The 21,121-nt window shown below is 43.3% G+C and overlaps 1 long non-coding RNA gene across 1 annotated transcript in view; it reads left to right on the top strand.

Annotated features, from left to right (window-relative positions):
* Positions 1-21,121, top strand: part of LOC129014662 (uncharacterized) — a 47,223-nt gene that overhangs the window by 15,356 nt on the left and 10,746 nt on the right. The window contains exons 8-19 of the long non-coding RNA XR_010124053.1: positions 861-1,004; positions 4,032-4,157; positions 5,006-5,144; positions 5,233-5,356; positions 6,088-6,185; positions 6,913-7,071; positions 7,157-7,273; positions 7,687-7,830; positions 7,923-8,132; positions 9,724-9,902; positions 9,994-10,091; positions 19,596-19,730. This is a non-coding gene — a long non-coding RNA (uncharacterized LOC129014662). The remainder of the gene's footprint in view (positions 1-860; positions 1,005-4,031; positions 4,158-5,005; positions 5,145-5,232; positions 5,357-6,087; positions 6,186-6,912; positions 7,072-7,156; positions 7,274-7,686; positions 7,831-7,922; positions 8,133-9,723; positions 9,903-9,993; positions 10,092-19,595; positions 19,731-21,121) is intronic.

Consider the following 21,121-nt stretch of genomic DNA (forward strand, 5'->3'; position numbering starts at 1 on the left):
CTAATCAGGCAGAGGCACAAGAATCGCTTGAACCCATGAGGCAGAGGTTGCAGTGAGCCGAAATCATGCCACTGCACTCCAGCCTGGGTGACAGAGTGAGACTCTGTTTCAAAAGAAAAAAGTTGAGACTGCTGGCTGGGTGTTGTGGCTCATGCCACTCAGCTCTTTGGGAGGCTGAGGTGGGATGATCATTTGAGAACAGGGTTTCAAGACCAACCTGGGAAATACAATGAGACCTTGTCTCTATTTAAATAAAAAAAAAGTTGAGACTGCTGTGATCAGCGGGAAGATTTACTTGCTTATTTTTTGAGACCATCAGCTACTTAATCTTAGGACAATTTTTATGAATATCGACCTTCAGGAAACAAAAGATTTAAAACCATTTCCTTGTAAAGCATCAGTGCAATCATGGATATGATCTTTGGGTTTCCAACTCAGGTTAAAAGAGAGTTAGAAGTCAGGTCAGCATCACACATTATGATGCAGAATGTTTCTTTCCAGGACGATTTGAATAGAATGCCCAAGAGGGGCATTATTTAGGAAACACTGACCTTGGAAGGACAAATAAGTAATCAAATAAACTTAAGAATGTTTTCTCTCCCTTAGTGAAACCTTAAAATGGAACAGCTCAGAAAGTTCCAGTGGAACAAACAGCCTCAGAGCAGTTAGTGGCAGGGCATGAGCCACCCACTACCCGCCCAATCACAGCAGGGTTAGAACTAACGTTGCATGCAGTCCGCCCAAGTGATTGGCTGAACATCTGTAAGTGCTTAATGGCTAGACAAATAGCCCAGAGGGAGGGGGTCAAATGGAAGAGACATCAATAATACAGATGTGGGACATTGTTTTTTCTTTGCAAGGGAGAACTAATGCCTCACAGGACGGCCACAAGCCCCAAGGAGACTGTTGAGGAAGGTGTAGAACACGATCCTGGGATGGCTGCCTCTAACACAATGCAGGGTGAACGTGGTGGAGGAGCTGCACTCAAGGAGAATGTTTGACAGGTAGAGAAATATTTGCCCACTTGTGTTTTCATTGCATGTTCATCTTTAAAGGGAAACCCACTCCATCTCTTTATGATAGTTTCTTGGTAGAATAACAGTGCTTTTGGATGATTCCAGTAGAGTCACTTTCTTTAAGGATTTGACCCTTTTTTCTTCCCACAAAGAAAGATACTTGGAGAAATAGTTTAGTGTTGGTGAACCACCTGCCCTTAAGGCCCGTGAAGGAATATATGCCGTGAAGCAAGTCTGAGATGGAATATGTGAATCTCTGGTGGCTTATTCAAATATAATTCTCCAGTACTTCTCATGGTGTCAGAATCTTTGGGTTTGTAAGGAACTTTTCAAGGGTAATTTTAGTTTTGAGATATTTTTCCTTTAACGTGGTGACTTTAGAAAGCCTATCATCTATATTTTATTTATTTAATAAATATTTATCCAGTATTTACTATGTATGAAGTATTGTTCCAAGCACTTTATAAATATTACATTATTTAGTCATTCTAATCATCTCATAAGTAGAGTTCTGTGATTATCCCCATTTTGCAGATGAGGAAACTAAATTACAGACAGGATAAATAGCTTGCTTATATTCATGAGAGAAGCCTGGCCGTCTGGATATGGAGTCTCCCTCTCCTTTTTTTTAACCTTTAAGCTCCGTTGGACTTGGTTGGTTTAGAGTCTTAACCATTGTGCTGGATTGCCTCTCTGTGAGATAGGGGATTCCACTTTATTGTTAAAGAGCCTTTAAGTCTTTGTGAGTAGAGTCAATGACCATTTGAATTTTTTTTTTAATGGTCTTGATGTACCTATGTAATTCTTAAAATTTGGTATATAAAAACTTGAAGATAGGCAATGCGCAGTGGCTCATACCTACAATCACAGTGCTTTTGGAAGCTGAGGCAGCAGGATTGCTTGAGGCCAGGAGTTCTAAACCAGCCTGGGCAACACAGTGAGACCCCTGTCTCTATTTTTAAAAAGTTTGTCTTTTTTTTAAAATTAGCCAGCTGCATTGGCTCATACCTGTAGCCCAAGAGGTCAAGATTACAGACTTTTAAATAAACAAAAAACTTGAGGATATTAGTTCTTTTTTAAGTTGAAACCATAGGCCGAGCACAGCACTAATCTCAGCACTTTGGGAGGCTGAGGTGGGTGGATCATTCGAGCCCAGGAATTTGAGACCAGCCTGGGCAACATGGTAAAACCCTGTCTCTGCCAAAAATATAAAAATTAGCCAGGCATGACAGTGCATGCCTGTAGTTCCCCTACTGGGAGACTGAGGTCATTGGATCACCTGAAGCTGGGGAGGTAGAGGCTTTAGTGAGCCATGGTCATGCCACTGCACTCCCACCTGGGTGACCGAGTGAGACCCTATCTCATAAAATATAAATAGTAATAGATAAATAAGTTGAGATCTCTAAAAAAGTAAACTCAGACCAGAAAATGTTATTGTGGCCAATATAATTTCAATTGAATTTCTTTGCCTGTTATCTTCACTATTACATACTTGGACCAGATCCCAAACAACAGTGTTAATCATCAAAAACAGTTATGCCCATTATTTACTTAGTGAGACAGGTCAGAGTGTAAATACATTTTGCAAAGATCATTTAATAAATAGATTAAAGGTAAGGTGACCCTGTGGTCCTGGCTTGTCTGGATCGGTCTTTGTGTAGGTCCCTTGTTCTGTCATAATTTATTAATAGCACTTCCTTTCACTCAAGTGTCCCAGTTTAAAGATAAATTACATGGTTATCCCAGTTGAAGAATTAGTCTATAACATTTAGTTAATGCAAAAATGTTGTTTCTAATTCACATTGTAATGAACATTTTTCAATTTAAGTGCTGAAGGTCAGTTTTTTTTCACTATATATAAAAACTTATGTTATTGGCACTCTGAATATGCGAAGTACAATGTATAATGCTATTTTTCAATTTTTACATGTGAATAGTAGATAATGGGGAGTCAGACATTTGAGGATAGCTCAGACTATAGGTTGATAAAGTCCCTGGGGTCCCCTATCAATTCTAGCCTACCTCTCTAACCTTTCTCCCTAAAGCTGTCCTAGTTAGTTTTTTATTTAAGCTTTAATTCTTAAGTGATCAAGACCTATTCTGTTTCTATGAGTTCTTGAAGCTAAAACTTATTTAGTCACCTTTCCCCTTGTTTGCCTTTCATAGTAGTACAAGGCTTTAAAAAATATTTGGGCTGGGTGCAGTGGCTCACACCTGTAATTCCAGCACTTTTGGAGGCTGAGGTGGGTAGATCATGAGGTCAGGAGTTCGAGACCAGCCTGGCCAACATGGTGAAACCCCTCTCTACTAGAAAAACAAAAATTAGCCAGGCGTGGTGGCGCGTGCCTGTAATCCCAGCTACTCGGGAGGCTGAGGCAGGAGAATCACTTGAACCTGGTCAGCAGAGGTTGCAGTGAGCCAAGATTGCACCATTGCAGTCCAGCCTGGGCGATAGAGCAAGACTCTCTCAGAAAAAAAAAAAACATACATAAATCTTACAGTTTTTTATAATGACAGATGCCTGTTGTTATTTCCTAAGCCCCTGTCTTAAGTGAGGCCCTGTCTTAAGTGAGCTGAGATTATTTCAGAAAAGTGATCTCTCTCTGGGATGGTTCTAGATGTGTCCCAAAAGGGCTGTTCAGACCTTGGTGGGAGCTCTTTTGGAACTTTACGGCCCAAGTCTAGCTAGCCAGTGTCTGTTGCTTGAACCATTCAGTAGCTTTCTGGTTTATCTCTATGCTCTTTTCTGACCTTTCTACTCTTGAACTTGTTTTCCATGTAGCAGTCAGAACAATCTTTTTAAAAATGAATACCTGATTTTAGCTTTCCTTTGGCAAAGCTCTCCAGTGGTACACCTTTGTAACTAGAATAAAATCTACAACTACAGGCCCTTGCCTCTTTCTCACCTCATTTTCTGCCACTTTTAACCTTTGTTTATTTTAACCCACTGACACTGGTTTTACTCTTCATTCTCAAACATAGAAAAACAGATAGATGTTTTCTTTCTCTTAACAGAATTGTGAAAAATCAGGTGAGCTGCTGTTATGTGAGGCTCAGTGCTGCGGGGCTTTCCACCTGGAGTGCCTTGGATTGACTGAGATGCCAAGAGGAAAATTTATCTGCAATGAATGTCACACACAGGTAAAGTATATATCAAATGGTCTTCCTCCAAAGAAAGTTTGAATTTTAAGTTTTCCTTTTTTTTTCTTTTTTTTTTATTATACTTTAAGTTTTAGGGTACATGTACACAACGTGTAGGTTTGTTACATATGTATACATGTGCCATGTTGGTGTGCTGCACCCATTAACTCTTCATTTAACATTAGGTATATCTCCTAATGCTATCCCTCTCCCCTCCCCTCTGAATTTTATTGGAGACACTTTCCTGTGGCAACACTGGGCTAGTTGTTACACATATAGAAATGGTGCTGTGGGGTCACTGCTTTCAGAAAAGTTACCAAGTGAATAATAAGTGGGTGGCATAATACAGTGCAAAAAGCATTGTGTTGGTGATACATTTAGAGTGTAATGTAAGCAAAGATGAGCTAATGCCATAGAGGAAGAGATCTGTGTTTAGCTTTAAGAGAGAAAGAGAAAATGGTGTCGGGAGGGGAAGGGCAGAAGGTCCAGTAAAGAAAGTGTGTAAAACATTTGGGGAATATAGAATACAGGCCAATGTGTTTAGAGTTTAGGATATTTTAGTTAAGAGGCATAGGCAGTAACTAAGAGGGCTTCTTGGTTACTGGTAATGTTTTATATTTCTTAATCTGCATAGTGATTACATGAGCATGTTTACTTCATCAACTATACTCTTAGGATGTGTGTGCTTCATGGTGTGTACATCATACATCAATAAAAATATGTACCAAAAAAGTAAAAAGATAATAGATTGGGTTAGAAAATAGGAATAGTCAGCTGAGACCTGGTGGTAAAGCCCTTCATAAAGCTGTGCTAAGTAAAATGTTCCTTTTTTTTTTTTTTTTTTTAAGAGATGAGGTCTTGTTGTCCAGGTTGGAGTGCAGTGGCGTGATCAGAGCTCATTGTAGTCTTGATCTCCTGGGCCCAAGCAGTCCTCCTAACTCAGCTTCCCAAGTAGCTGGGACTACAGCCACTTGCCACCATGCCTGGGTAATTTTTTTTACTTTTATTGAGAAGGGGGTCTTACTATGTTGCCCAGGCTGGAAAGTGTTCTCTCTCTCTCTTTTTTTTTTTTTAGCATGATATGTAGACATTACAGCATGTAAACTGAAGAAATCAGGGCTGAGGTATGGATCTTATGCCTGTAAGTCATTGAAGCCGCACCTATGGATCATACTTCCCAAAGAAAAAGTGTCATTAGGGTAAGATAATGGTCAGTGACACTACCTGGGCATATAGGCTCTTATAATGAGTTACTGGAAGGAGAGGAGGAGCTAGTGAATATCTCTGAAGCCACAGGAGTCAGGTGTTATCTGTAGGGGCAGATGCAGCAAAGACACTAAGGAAGTTCCGGAGTGAAGAGAGGCTTTTGTATGTGGCAGTGAGAAAATGCTTCAGTTTTTGCCAGAGGATGTCTCATTACACTAGATTGAAGGGTGAGTGAATAGCCGTATACATAACTTCTTGAAGAAACTTGACTTCAACAGAAAGGAAGACAGTACCTAAAGGGAGGATATTACATGGTCAAGAGAAAAATCATTTTGAGTGTGTAAAACAGCTCTATTAAGGTAGAATTGAAGTGCAAAAAATTGCACATATTTCAGGTGCATGATTTGATAAATTTTGGTATGTATATATGCATGCACCTGTGAAATCATCACTCAGCATTATTTTGAGATTCAGTAAGGTGGTTGTATGTATCGATAGTTCATTTCTTTTTATCGCTGAGTAGTAGTTTGTTGTATGGATTTAATTGGTTGTTGATCCATTCATCTGTTGATAGACATTTGGGTTGTTTCCCATTTTGGTTATTATAAATAAAGCTGCTAAGAACATTCAAGTTTTTGGACACTTTGTACCCTCCCTGCCCCTCCCCTCCCCCTCCCATTTTTCTTTTTTTTTCCTTGAGACAGGGTCTCTCTCTGTCGCCTAGGCTGGAGTACGGTGGTACAACTCTGACTCACTGCTGCCTCAACCTCGCAGGCTCAAGCGATCCTTCTGGCTCAGCCTCCTTAGTAGCTGGGACTACAGGTGCCTGCCACATGCCTGGCTAATTTTTAAATTTCTTTGTAGAGACAGGGTTTTATTACTTTATTACCAGGCTGGTTTTGAACTCCTGGGATGAAGCAGTCTTCCTTGTTCAGCCCCTGAAAGTGTTGGGATTATAGGTACAACACACAACTTCTGGCCACATTTTCTTTTTCCTTTTTTCTTTTTTTTTTTTTGAGATGGAGTCTCGCACTGTTGCCCAGGCTGGAGTGCAATGGCGCAATCTTGGCTCACTGCAACCTCCGCCTCCTGGGTTCAAGTGATTCTCCTGCCTCAGCCTCCCAAGTAGCTGGGATTACAGGCGCCCACCACCATGCCCAGCTAATTTTTTATTTTTAGTAGAGACAGGGTTTCACCATGTTAGCCAGGCTGGTCTCGAAGTCCTGACCTCAGGTGATCTGCCCTCCTTGGCCTCCCAAAGTGCTGGGATTACAGGTAGGAGCCACCGTGGCCGGCCTGTCATACGAGTCTTTAACAAACACTGTTTTTATATTTCTACTGGATACCATGCTTGGCATCGGGTTCCAACTGAATAAAAAGTCATGGAGGTGTTAGGTGTTGGAATTCTCTCTTCCTTATTTTATAAAGTACCTGGAAGGTGAAACTGGCCTGATGCTGTGATGGTCTAAATTTGGATATTGAATTTCCTTTGCTAATAAGAAAAAACACCAAGAAGAAGGGCATTCCTGTTTGTTCCCATCCTCCCCAGGGTCTCTGGAGGAGCCTAAGGTGATCTCCGCCTTCTCTGGAAAGCAGGCCGGGAAGCACGTGGTGCACATCGCTTGCGGGAGCACTTACAGCGCGGCCATCACTGCCGAGGGGGAGCTGTACACCTGGGGCCACGGGAACTGCGGCCGGCTGGGCCACGGTATGTCTGCTCTGCATGAGTGGGAGCGTGCAGCAGGAGGTGGCCTCTTACAGGACTTAGTAACCTCTGTCCTATCTGTTTGAAGGCTCCAGTGAAGATGAGGCCACTCCGATGCTGGTAGCTGGGCTTAAATAAGGACTGAAGGTCACCGATGTGGCGTGTGGGAGTGGGGACGCTCAAACCCTGGCTGTCACTGAGAATGGTACGTAGAGCTCTCGCCACCCTGGATAGGCCCTCAAGGACACACATGGCAGCTTCCCTGGAGGAAGAGATGAGGAGTACAGTGGGCCTCATGAGGCCGCCCACCCTGTCATCCAGTGGGTGTAGGGCTCAGTGGCATTGGGGAAGAGGCCCTGGTGGTTACTGGACTTGTTTGCCTGGGGGCTGTCAGCTGGTTAGCAGCTGCCGCCATTCCTGTGTGGGCATTTTATTTATTAAGAATGAGAGTTGAAATGGAATGATTGATACTCTGAATTGTCTCTGGTTAGTAGTATTACATTTCTTAACATTTGGCCACTCTAGATTCCCTGTGGTAAGTCTTTCTGTATTCTATAGTCTGACGTTACGGTATCTACTTGCTTTTAATTTTGGTTTTCTGTTTGTGTTCCTAACCAGACAGTGGTAACCCTGGCCAGGAGCGCGGACGTGCTGAGCATCGTGCAGTCGGCTGCCCAGGCCGTGCTGCAGAGCGGCTGTCCGTGCTGCTGCCCACCACGGAGGAGCAGGCCCGGGCACTCTCTGCTCTCCTGCCCTGCGCAGGTGGGCTCGGGGAAGGAACAGGAGAGGGCATGGGTCAGGGTGCTGGGAGGGGATGGCGTTTCACTCCAATTGCCACACACTTTCTATTTCAGTTTCAGGCAATGAAGTGAACATAAGTCCAGGTCGTCAATTCATGATTGATCTTCTGGTGGGCAGCTTGATGGCTGCTGGAGGGTTGGAGTCAGCCTTACACGCAGCCATTACTGCGGAGATCCAAGTATGGCCTTGGAGGCACACGTGACCTGGTGGTGCACTGAGATCAGAAATACCACACTCACACATGTGAAGAATAACAGAACACAGTAAAACACTCAACTTTTATCATATCCAAGTATTTTTTAAATTAAAATTATTTTATGTGCTTATTTATTTATTTATTTATTTATTTTTGAGACGGAGTCTCACTCTGTCACCCAGCCTGGAGCGCAGTGGCACGATCTCGGCTCTCTGCAAGGTCCACCTCCTGGGTTCACGCCATTCTCCTGCCTCAGCCTCCCAAGTAGCTGGGACTACAGGCGCCCATCACCACGCCTGCTTAAGTTTTTGTATTTTTAGTAGAGACGGGGTTTCACCGTGTTAGCCACGATGGTCTCGATCTCTTGACCTTGTGATTGGCCTGCCTCAACTTCCCAAAGTGCTGGGATTACAGGCGTGAGCCACTGCGACTGACCTTATGTGCTAATTTAAAATTTTTTTGAGTTATGATTTAATTGTGATGAAATACTGCAGGTTGTCTGTTTCAGTGAAGTTAACAGGTAACCTGTTCCTCATGTAGACCATTCCCGTCACCCGGAAAGATCCCTGTGCCCTTGGCACTTGCAGCCAGGATACTCCCCTGCCCTGAGATTAGATTCATTTTGCCTGCTCTGAGTGTTGCAGCAATATAACTGTATAGTATGCACACTTTCCTGTTTTGCCTTGGAGAATGATTTTCAGATTCACTCCACACTGTTATGTGTATTGTGACTTCGTTTTTCTTATTGGGAAGTGTTCCATTTTATAGGTGTAGTACTGTTAGTTCATTCCCCTATTGAAGGGCATTTAATTGCTTTTGGTTTTTGTTTTCTTTTTTTTTTGAGACAGGGACTTGCTCTGTCACCCAGGCTGGATGCAGTGACCTGATGTTGGCTCACTGCAGCCTTGTCCTCCTAGGCTCGAATGATCCTCCCATCTCAGCCTCCTGTGTTGCAGGGACCACAGACATGTTTCCATGCCCAGCTAGTTTTTTGATTTTTTTGTAGACACAAGGTTTCGCTGTATTGCAGAGGCTGGTCTCGAACTCCTGGGCTCAAGTGATCCCCCCACCTTGGCCTCCCAAAGTGTTGGGATTACAAGCGTGAGCCACCACGCCCAGGCTTTCTGGTTTTTGGCCGTGTAGAGCTGCCACGATTGTGCTGTGTACAAGTACTTTAGTGGACATATGTTCTCCCTTTGGGTAAACACTTGGAGTGGAATTTGTTAGGTCCTGGGGTCAGTGTATGTTCATAGTTTCCCCAAGTGGCTTTGCCATTTACATTTGAACCAGTGTGTGTGAGAATTCCAGCTGCTTCTTGTCCTTACAAAGCAGCTGGATGCTGCGTATGTGGGGCAGATCACATTGGGTTTTGTGAGAGCCAGTAGCAGGGTTAAGGATTTTAGGGACTTCACAGAAGGAGGTTGGAAAGCATCAGCAGAGGCAGCCTGGACCTTGGATCTGTAAAAAGAAGACACTGTTTGGAACTGCACAACTGAGTTAGGGTTTCCAACAGGGCAGGTGGGGGCCTGTGTGTAGGTGTGTGCGTTAGCCACAGAGGCTGGGATAGCTTGGCATTGGGGTCAGGGCTCAGCCAGCCTGTGTGCCTTCACACCTGCTAATGAGATCACTTGTAAACAATTTCTGTTTATGAATTACAGGATACTGAGGCCAAAAAAGAAGCACAGAAGGAAAAAGAAATTGATGAACAGGAAGCGAATGCCTCAACATTTCACAGAAGCAGGACTCCATTGGATAAAGACCTTATTAATACGGGGATCTGTGAGCCTTCTGGCAAACAGTGTTTGCCTCTGGTTCAGCTCATACAACAGCTTCTTAGGTAAATCGTAGTAGCTGTACTGTATTGTATTTATTTCCTTTTTTTGTTTTTTTGTTTGTTTTTTTGAGACAGTTTCACTCTTGTTGCCCAGGCTGGAGTGCAATGACGTGATCTTGGCTCACTGCAACCTCCACCTCCCAGGTTCAAGTGATTCTCCTGCCTCAGCCTCTCGAGCCGCTGGGATTACAGGTGTGTGCCACCACGCCTGGCTAATTTTGTAGTTTCAGTAGAGATGGGGTTTCTTCATGTTGGTCAGCTTGGTCTTGAACTGCTGATCTCAGGTCATCTGCCCACCTTGTCCTCCCAAAGTGTTGGGATTATAGGCCTGAGCCACCATGCCCAGCCTATTTATTTACGTAATAATTTTTTCTTTTTTTTTTTTTTTTTTTTTTTTTGAGACGGAGTCTTGCTGTATTGCCCAGACTGGACTGCAATGTCACGGTCTTGGCTCACAGCACCCACCGTCTCCTGGGTTCAAGCAATTCTCCTTCCTCAGCCTCCCAAGTAGCTGGGACTATAGGTGTCCACAACCACACCTGGCTGATTTTTGTATTTTTAGTAGAGATGGGATTTCACCATATTGGGTCAGGATGCTCTCAAACTCCTGACCTGAGGTGATCCACCTGCCTTGGCCTCTGAAACTATTGGGATTACAGGCGTTAGCCACTGTGCCTGGCCTGTATTGTATTTTAATGGGTGATGATTGGTTTTCATATTAAGATAGTGAAATCTAGCACAAGAATCTCAAAAATGTGTTTGGTGATTGAAGGAATATTCTGAAAATTACCTAGTATAGATGTTAGGATAAAGAGCAGACCCTTTTAAATATAGGTGAGAGGAGAAGTTGGAGGGTATGATGATACTCAGAAGTTTTTCACAGGCTGCGTGCAGTGGCTCATGCGTATAATCCCAGCACTTTGGGAGGCCAAGGCAGGTGGATCACGAGATCAGGAGATCGAGAGCATCCTGGATAACACGATGAAATCCCATTTCTACTAAAAATACAAAAGTTAGCTTGGCGTGGTGATGGGCGCCTGTAGTCCCAGCTACTTGGGAGGCTGAGGCAGGAGAATGGCGGGAACCCAGAAGGCGGAGCTTGCTGTGAGCAGAGATTGTGCCACTGCACTCCAGCCTGGGCGACAGAGCCAGACTCCATCAGAAAAAAGAAAAAAAAAAAAAAAAACCTCAAGAAGAGCAAAAAAGCAGGTGATTTGTGAAAGAGATTTATTAGAAAATGAAACACATTTGTGCCTCTATTTAATAAAAATGTGCTTTTTGTAAACTTGGGCTCTTGGCTTTAGTTTCTACACTTAGAGAAAGCAAAGCACTGGCAGGTTGGATCAGGAAGCCGAGGACAGAGCAGGGAGCCCTGGGCAGTGGCTGCACCTCTCAGCTGGCCTGTTCATGGGGCCATGGTGGGTCTCTGGCATGGGGTGGGTTTGTGGCGTGGTGTGGGCCTGCTGTCCACAGCCAGAAAAATGAACTTGGTGGACACACAGTGAAATTTTGAAACAGGAAGTTTTAGAGCAAGTTTCTCTCATAGATTTTAGCAAATGCTATTTTGAAAAACGTTTTTCTGATATTTGTTTTGTTTTTCTAATCTGATAATGCATATTTTACACATTCTGGTCTTTAACCAATGGAAATAAGAGAACTAAATAAGAGATCTCGGCTCATAGCAAGCTCCGCCTTCCAGGTTCATGCCATTCTCCTGCTTCAGCCTCCTGAGTAGCTGGGACTACAGGTGCCCACCACCACGCCTGGCTAATTTATTGTATTTTTTAGTAGAGATGGGATTTCACCATGTTAGCCAGGATGGTCTCGATCTCCTGACCTCATGATCCACCCGCCTCAGCCTCCCAAAGTGCTGGGATTACAGGTGTGAGCCACCGCACCCAGACTTGTGAGGTTTTAATATGAATTATTAAAGCTATGCTGGTTAGACAATTTGGAAAATGTTTCTTCTCCTGTTTCTGACAGAGTTTATGTAAGATGTGTGCTATTTCTTCCTTAAGCATTTGGAAAGAATTCACTTATTAAGCCATGTGAGACTGTATAGTTTTCTTTATAAGGTGTTTGATTACAGGTTCAATTACATATATATGAATATTCATTTTGGTAACCTGTGTTTGCTGAATCAATTTGTTCATTATCTAAAATTTCAAAGTTGTTCTATTATTTATCTTTTTAATACTTATAAGGTCTGTGGTTGGAGTTTGTGCTTTTTGTCTGTTTTCTTAATCAATCTTGCTGGGGGCCATCAGTTTTATTAGTGTTTCAAAAAAGCAGACTTTGATTTTATTCATCCCTTTAACATACTGAAAATGTTTTGCTTAATTTCCAAACTTATACTTCCACTGCGATTAAATATTTGTATAACTAAAACTCTTTGTATTTGTGTCCTCTCAATGATCATAAATATGATTAATTGTTATAAATATTGCTTCTGCACTTGAAAAGGATATGTATTCTGCATGTTGAGTGTAGTGTACCACGTATCTCAATTAGGTCCAGCATGTTAAATGCATCCTTTAACGATTCTATTTCCTTACTGACGTTTGTCTGTTTATTTTTCAGTGGCTGAGACACAGATATTAAAGTTTCCTACAATGATTGTCAACTTATTTCTTTTTTTCGTTTGTTAAGCTTTGTTCTGTGTGTTTTAAGGTTACCAGGCATAAACAAATTTAGAATTCCTTTTTCTCCCTGCTGGTTGCACCCTTTTATCATTAGGAAATACCCTCTTTATCTCTCACATAGCTCTTTCATTAGAGTTTTTTTTAATATGTAAAAGAAAATAAAGTCTTGGAACTGCCAAACCTGTTATGCTAAGGGAGACGTGAGTTTGGGAGCTGAGTCATCCAACACTACCATTCTTTCTCCCCAAAGAGAGAGCTGCCATTTCACAACCCTGTGTGATGGCATTAGACATAAGCCAGGTCCCCACTGCCACAAAAGGCCACGTACCTCTCCATATGGCCCCCCTTACAAATTGTTGACAGGGACATTCCTTGCTGGCCCCTAAATCTTTCAGGATCCATGTCCCCTTATAAAATAAGCATATGCCCATTTTAACCCTGGCTCTGCAACCTCAGTTGAAGACGTAAAACTGAGTTCTTTTCAATCTGGTACTGACATTGTTGATTACAGGCTTACCTTCCCAGGTACAGAACAAGAACATGAGATCAATCACTCTTCCACCTACCCTGAGATGGCTGCATAATTGACTCTTTCCTCCCTCTTTTCAGATGTTTACCTTATCTTATGTAAAATGAAGATTTACTGAGCACTAATTAGAGCTTCCTAAGAATGTAACCACCCCTTCACTGCCTGCTCCCCCTCCCTTTCTTCTCTCCTGCCTGCATTCTCCCCTTACGTGCTGAGTTCCCAAAACCCTCTTTGGAAAGCACAGGTCACAGGTGTTTCTGTGGCTTGTGTGTTTTTTCCGGGGGTGTCGTCAAATTGTGGCTCCACAAAGCTCTATTGATGGAGGCACTTGCCTCAGTCAGTCACTCATTTTTTGACTAACAGATATAAATCCAGTTACCCCTGTTTTTATTTACTTAGTCTTTGCTTTGTCAGTCTTTGACTGTCAATTTTTCTTTTTTAAAAATGAATTTTCTTGTGTATAGTTAAGGCTTACAACATGATGTTACAGGTTATATATAGATTGTAAAAAGATTCCTATACCGAAAGAAATTAACACACCAATCATTTCACATAGTTCTCCATTTCCTTGTTGCTTTTGTGGCAAGAGCAGTTGAAATCTACTCACTGAGCATGAATTTCACATACAGAACAATTTTGTTCCCTGCAGTCCTCATGTCATACATTACATCTCTAGACTTGTTCATCCTTCATACCTGCTACTTTGTATCCTTTGGCCTCCATGTCCCCAATTCCTCCCCTCTCCTACCTCTCCTGGTAGACAATGTTTTACTCTCTATCCCTGTAGGTTTATTTATTTACATTTTTACATCCCATATATAAATGAGTTTACACAATATTTGATTTTCTGTGTATGCTTTATTTCACTAAGCATGACATCCTCCAGCCTCATCCATCTTGCAGCAAACGGCAAGACCTTGTTTGTTTCCCTGGCTGAATAATATTCCATTGTGTATGTGTGCCACAGACTCTTTATCCATTTATCCATTGATGGACACTTAGATTGTTTCCATATCTTGGCTATTGTGATTAAGGCTGCAATGAACATGAGAATACAGGTATCTTTACAAAGTAATGATTTCATTTCCTTTAGCTGTATGCCCAGAAGAGGGATTGCTGAGTCATATGGTAGTTCTATTTTTAATTTCTGTAGAAATCTTCATACTCTTTTCCAGAATGGCTGTATCAATCTACATTCTCATCCATAGTATGCAAAAGTTCCGATTTCTCCGCACTCTTGCCAACATTTATCTTTTGACTTTTTGATAATGGTCATAAGGGGTGTGAGGGGGTATCTCAGTGGGTTTGATTTGCATTTCCCTAATGATCTGCAATGCAGAACACCTTTCAGATACCCACTTCCTATTTTCATGTCTTCTTTAAAGAAAGGTCTCTTCAAGTTTTTTTTTTAAACATTTTAAAAATTGGGTTGTTTTGAGTTGTATCAATTATTTATATATTTTGGATTTTTTTTGAGACAGGGTCTTGCTCTGTTATGCAGACTGGAGTACAGTGGCACGGTCACAGCTTACTTGACCTTCTGGGCTCAAACACTCTCCCATCTCAGCCTCCCAAGTAGCTGGGACTACAGACGCACACCACCATGCCTGGCTAATATTTAAATGTTGTGTTGAGACGGTCTCACTATGTTGCCAGGCCTGGACTCAAACTCCTGGGCTCAAGTGATCCTCCCACCTCAGCTTCTGAAAGTGCTGGGATTAAGGAGTGAGCCACTGCACCTGGCTAAATGTTGGATATTTCCTCCTAATTGGCTGGGTGCAGTGGCTCACACTTGTAATCCCAGCACTTTGGGAGGCCGAGGCGCTTGGATCATTTGCAGTCAGGCGTTGGAGACAAGCCTGGCTAATATGGTGAAACCCCATAATGGAGTTTTGGTTTCTTTAACTGGGAAATGAGGATCATGACCATCCCTGGCAAGCAGGAGAGGCGATGGGCTGATGTGTATTGTGAGTCCCAAGATGGTGAAACCCCGTTTCTACTAAAAATACAAAAATTAGCCAGGCATGGTGGTGGGCATCTATAATCCCAGCTACTTGGGAGGCTGAGGCAGGAGAATTGCTTGAACCTGGGAGGTGGAGGTTGCAGTGAGCCGAGATTGCACCATTGTACTCCAGCCTAGGCAACAGAGCAAGACTTCATCTCAAAAAAAAAAAAAATTCACTTCAATAAATGGTGACACCAGCTTTGCAAAGATGATAACGGTGAGAGAAGTCTAGCATGGCTGACTCCATCTTTCTTCCAGTCTCACGGGCCTGCTGTCTTTGCTCATTCCTGGGCATAGGCCAAATCAACCATGGGAGAAATTTAGTTCATAGTCTAACGTTGCCATTTCCAGTCCTCGGTGGTCCCTTCTTTCCACTCCACGCTTAGTTATCAATTTGTTACTCTGCTTTAAAATGTATGTATTTTTTTTGCAATCCCAGCTACTCGGGAGACTGAGGCAGGAGAATCGCTTGAACCTGGGAGCTGGAGGTTGCAGTGAGCCAAGATCGCGCCATTGCACTCCAGCCTGGGCAACAGAATGAAACTCTGTCTCAAAATACTGTTTTTTTTTTTTACTATGTCTAATGATGTTCTATAGAAGAAAGAGATGTAGCATGTGGTCACGCTGCTGTCTTGACAGTGGAATTTTTGTTGTTGCTGTTTTCTGTTTTGAGACGGAGTCTTGCTTTTGTGGCCTAGGCTGGAGTGCAGTGGCGCCTTCTTGGCTCACTGCAACTTCCACCCGGGTTCAAGTGATTCTCCCACCTCAGTCTCCTAAGTACCTGGGATTACAGGTGCACACCAGCACGCCCGGCCAATTTTTGGATTTTTAGTAGAGATGAGGTTTCACCATGTTGGTCAGGCTGGTCTCGAACTCCTGACCTCGTGATCCACCCGCTTCAGTCTCCCAAAGTGCTGGGATTATAGGCATGAGCCACATTTTTAGTAGAGATGCGGTATCACTGTGTTGGCCAGGCTGCTCTGGAACTCCTGACCTCAAGTGATCCTCTCACCTCGGCCTCCCAAAGTGCTAGGATTACAGATGTGAGCTACCACACCTAGCCGTATTTTGTATTTTTAGTAGACATGGGGTTTTGCTGTGTAGGCCAGGCTGGTCTTGATCTCCTGGGTGCAAGTGATCCTCCCACATTGGCCTCTCAAAGTGCTGGGATTACAGGCGTGAGCCACTACACCTGGCCAATGGGAGGTCTCGCTTCCCTTCTCTCCAGCATTCCATAAGCAATGTGTCTGGGCAGTATGTGTTCGATTTTCTCTGTGTCTACTTTGAACTGTACAGTAGTGAAAGGAAGAGTAGACAACCTTGAAGCTGATGTGGTGTGGTCTTGGAGCTGGTGGTGCTAATTACTCTTGGTTGTTTTCATACCCTCCAGTGACTTCATCCTGCTTTTGCTGTTGTAAAATGTTGTAATTTCTGCTCCTGAGAATAACTCTTCAGGTGTACTTAGGGTTCTTGTCTGCTTCCTGGTGACTGTCGAAGCTTTTCATCTTGAAGATGGGAGATGAGCAGTGTTCCAGTGTACTGAGTTTAAAATTAAGAATGTTGCATTTTTTTAACGTGTAAAATTTATAGCCAGATGTAGGGTAGGGGTGGCCTACTTTCTTTAAAGGGTGAGATAGTAAATATTTTAAGGTCTCAATGGACCCTATGGTCTCTGTCATAGCCATGGGACCTTGCAGCTGTAGTGCCAAAGTAGCCACAGACAATACTGCGTCAGCGGGCAGGGGACGTTCATTCTGTAAAGTTGATTTATGGACACCAAAAGATGAAGTCCTCAGAATGTTTGCAAGTCACAAAATACTGTTTTTCTTTTGATTATTTTTCAATTATTAAAAAATATAAAATACAGTGGCCGGGCGTGGTGGCTCACACCTGTAATCCCAGCACTTTTAGAGGCCAAGGCAGGCGGATCACCTGAGGTCAGGAGTTCGAGACCAGCCTGGCCAACATGGTGAAACCCCATCTCCACTCAAAACAAAAAATTAGCCGGCCATGGTGATGCACGCCTGTAATCCCAGCTCCTCGGAGGCTGAGGCACGAGAATCACTTGAACCTGGGAGAAGCGCTTGAACCTGGAAAGCACAGGTTGTGGTGAGCCAAGACTGTCTCAAAAGAACAACAAAAGTAAAATACTTTCTCTGCTTTCAGACCATACACAAAGAGGCTGTGGGCTGGGTTTGGCCCCTGGGCTGTGGTTTGTGACCACACACACACACACACACACACACACACACGTAGGGCAGAGTGTGGCATTTAGAGCCAGCACCTGTGTTCTCACCTGAGCTGTGTTTCTGGCTGGGTTCTACTCTGTATTCTGTGATCCGAGGTGTCTACCTTGGTAAACTGGAGACAACAAAGCCTGCCTCCTTCAAGGTTGTTTGTAAAGATTTAAAAGGGTAATGTATTGTTGTTAGGCCAGAGGCTTTGCGTAGTACATGTTGGGTTATTTTCACTTTTTTTTTTTTTTTTTTTTGAGATGGAGTCTTGCTCTGTTGTATAGGCTGGAGTCCAGTGGCAAGATGCCAGCTCACTGCAACCTCTGACTCCCAGGTTCAAGCAATTCTCCTGCCTCAGCCTCTCGAACTGCTGGGATTACAGGTGGCTGCCACCATGCCGGGCCAATTTTGATATTTTTAGTAGAGATCAGGTTTCACCATGTTGGCCAGGCCGGTATCAAACTCCTGATCTCAAGTGATCCGCCCACCTCGGCCTCCCAACGTGGTGGAATTACAGGCGTGAGCCACTGCATCTGGCCCGTTTTCACTTTCCATTAGCTGCTTTTTTCCCCCATTCATTTCCTACCTTCCTGTGTATGATTTCTGAATTAAATGTATTTCATGTCTTAACCTTCTGAATTGTTTGTTCTCTCATTTTCCATGTTGTTAAGGAAAATAAGAGGCTAAGTGAGACTTATTAAATGTGCATGTAGTTTCTCAGATCAAGATAAATGCTCACCTGTTGCCGAACGGGACTCTGCTCTTGCTTCACCCAGGATGCGTTTCCTAGTTCCTTCCTAGAGTGGGGCCACACCCTACTCCAGCCCTCCAGTCCCAGCTCCCTGCTCTGACATGATTCCACCAGACTATTCCAGCTGTCCTCCCTGGACCTAGATATTTTCCTTTTTTTTTTTTTTTTTCTGAAAGGCAGTCTCACTCGGTGGTCCAGGCTGGAGTGCAATGGCATGATCTCAGCTCACTGCAACCTCCGCCTTCCAGGTTCAAGCCATTCTCGTGCCTCAGCCTCCCAAGTACCTGGGATTACAGGCATGTGCCACCAAGCCTGAGTAATTTTTGTGTTTTTAGTAGAGACAGGGTTTCACCATGTTGGCCAGGCTGGTCTCGAACTCCTGACCTTGTGAATTGCCCGCCTCGGCCTCCCAAAGTGCTGGGATTACAGGTGTGAGCCACCGCACCCAGCCAACATTATTTTAACTAAAAAACTTATATGAAATTTATTTTATTGTGGTATGTAGTTCAGTATATTTTGACTTCTATAGATTCGTGTAACCCCCATCATCATCAGGATGGAGAAGTTTCATCACCCTGAAAGCTCTCTTGTGCTGCTCCTTTTTATCACGTGTTCCCTGGCCTTGTACCCTGGCAACCACTGATCTGTTCTCCATCAGTATAGAGTATTCTTTTTGAGAATGTCATGTGAGTGGAACCATATTTTAAGTAACGTTTTGAAACCATCTTCATTTACTCCCAGTTATATGTTTGAGGTTTATCTGCTGTTCTGTGTATTGATAGTTCTTTTTATTGCTGAATAGTATCTCGTCATGTGCATGTACAACATGGTGTTTATCCATTCTGCTACTGTAGGACCTTGTGGTTGTTTCAATTTTTGTTTCCCAATTGTAATCCTGCTGTGAGCATTTCTGTACAGATTTTGTGTGAATATAGTTTCCATTTCCCTAGGATAAAGACCTAGTAGTGTGAAAGCTGGGTCATGTGCTGAACTGTTTTCCAAAGTGGCTGTTTTAGTTTGCCTTCCCACTGGCAATCTGTCACGTTTCTGTTGCTCTGTGTCTTTGTTAGCACTTGGTGTTCTCAGTGTTTTTTAGTTGAGCCATTCTAACAAGTCTAGTGGGATCTCATTGTGGTTTTAATTGCACTTCCATAATGGCTAACGATGCTGAGTATCATGTTCTTCTTTGCCACTCTTGTATCCTCTGTGAAGTTTCTATTCAGATCTTTTGCACAGAAAAACTTGTATCATGGAACCAGTAAAATAACCAAGGAGAGGTTGATTAAAGTTCTGTTTATAACCCTAGAAGATTCCTGCCCTAGGGATATGGGATGGCTGAACATAGGATGCTGACACTGGACAGATGAAGTAGCAGTTTATTAGTCACACATGCTCACAGCCCTGGGGGTGGGGGACACCGCATGCCATTCAGTTAACGACGTGTGTTGTAACTTTTTGGGGAGGGACATTTGCAGAGACTAACGGTATGACATTCTGAAAAGCAGTTACAGATTAAAAAATCTTTAATTCTGCAGATGATAGTGTCGAACCAAGTGGAACAAAGAAAGAAGATCCGAATGACAAAGAGAAAAAAGATGAAGAAGAAACTCCTGCACCTGTATATAGGGCCAAGTCAATTCTGGACAGCTGGGTATGGGGCAAGCAACCAGGTAATCTTCTGAGTTTTGGCACTTTGAAAAGCTTGATCTGATGCTCCTTTTCTAAATGACTTGGATGGATTATTTGTATTTTTTCATAACAATTTAAAAAATGTGATTAAAAAAATTTACAGATTGTGGTAAAATATACATACCATAAAACTTGCCGCTTTAATCATTTTTATGTGTACAGTTCATTGGCATTAAGTATATTCACATTATTGCCCAGCCATCACCACCATCCATCTCTACAACTTTTGCCTTTTCTCTGACTGAAACTCCGTATCCATGAAACACTAACTCCTTGTGTCCCCAAGCAACCACCATTCTACTTTTGTCTCAGAATTTGACTATTCAAGGTGTCTCCTATAAGGGGAGTCATGCGGTATTTGTCCTTTTGTGACTGGGTTATTGAACTTCTTAGGTGTTTGGGGTTCATCCACATGCATCAGAATTTTCTTTTAAAGGCTCAGTACTAGTCCATTATATATGTAAGCCACATGTTATCCCTTCATCAGTGGGCAACCAGGTTGCTTTCATCTCTTGACTATTGTAATGCTGCTATGAACATTGGTTTACAAGTGTCTTGAGTGTCTGCTTTTCATTCTTTGTGTCTATACCTAGGAGTGGAATTGGTCAATAATGTGGAATGCTTACATATTTATTTATTTTTTTTGAGACAGCATCTCGCTCTGTCGCCCAGGCTTGAGTGCAGTGGCGCCATCTCAGCTCACAGCAAGCTCCGCCTCTCAGGTTCACACCATTTTCCTGTCTCAGCCTCCGGAGTAGCTGGGACTACAGGCGCCCCCCACCGTGCCTCGCTAACTTTTTTGTATTTTTAGTAGAGACGGTTTCACCGTGTTAGCCAGGATGGTCTCGATCTCCTGACCTCGTGATCCACCCGCCTCAGCCTCCCAAATTGCTGGGATTACAGGTGTGAGCCACCATGCCTGGCCAATAATGTGGTAGTTTTATGTTTAACTTATTATTGTTGTTTTTGAGGTTGGGTCTCACTCTGTTGCTCAGGCTGGAATGCATTGACGTAATCATTGCTCATTGCAGCCTTGAACTCCTGGGCTCAAGTGACCTTCTTCCCTCAGCCTCTCAAGTAGCTAGGACTAGAGATGCAGGGAATTTCTCATCTTCTCTCTACTGCCTCTGAGTTGGAGATATCAGAGGGAGCCATGGCCCACTGTAAAGTAACACAATGTCCCCACCCACAGGGTTAGAACCCCTCTTCTGGAGGCAGCTCTGAGGGGAGCAGTCACATGTGGAGAGTGCAGGGCTCTGTGTCCAGATGGGGGAAGGGGGTTACCAAGGGGGTTGACCCCCCTCTGGCCAGGTGGCTGCCTTCTGACACACCAGTCTGTCTCTCTAGCACAGTGGCCCCCACACACCCAGCC

Source organism: Pongo pygmaeus, chromosome 16 (assembly GCF_028885625.2).
Source record: "Pongo pygmaeus isolate AG05252 chromosome 16, NHGRI_mPonPyg2-v2.0_pri, whole genome shotgun sequence".
Classification (NCBI taxonomy): Eukaryota; Metazoa; Chordata; class Mammalia; order Primates; family Hominidae; genus Pongo; species Pongo pygmaeus.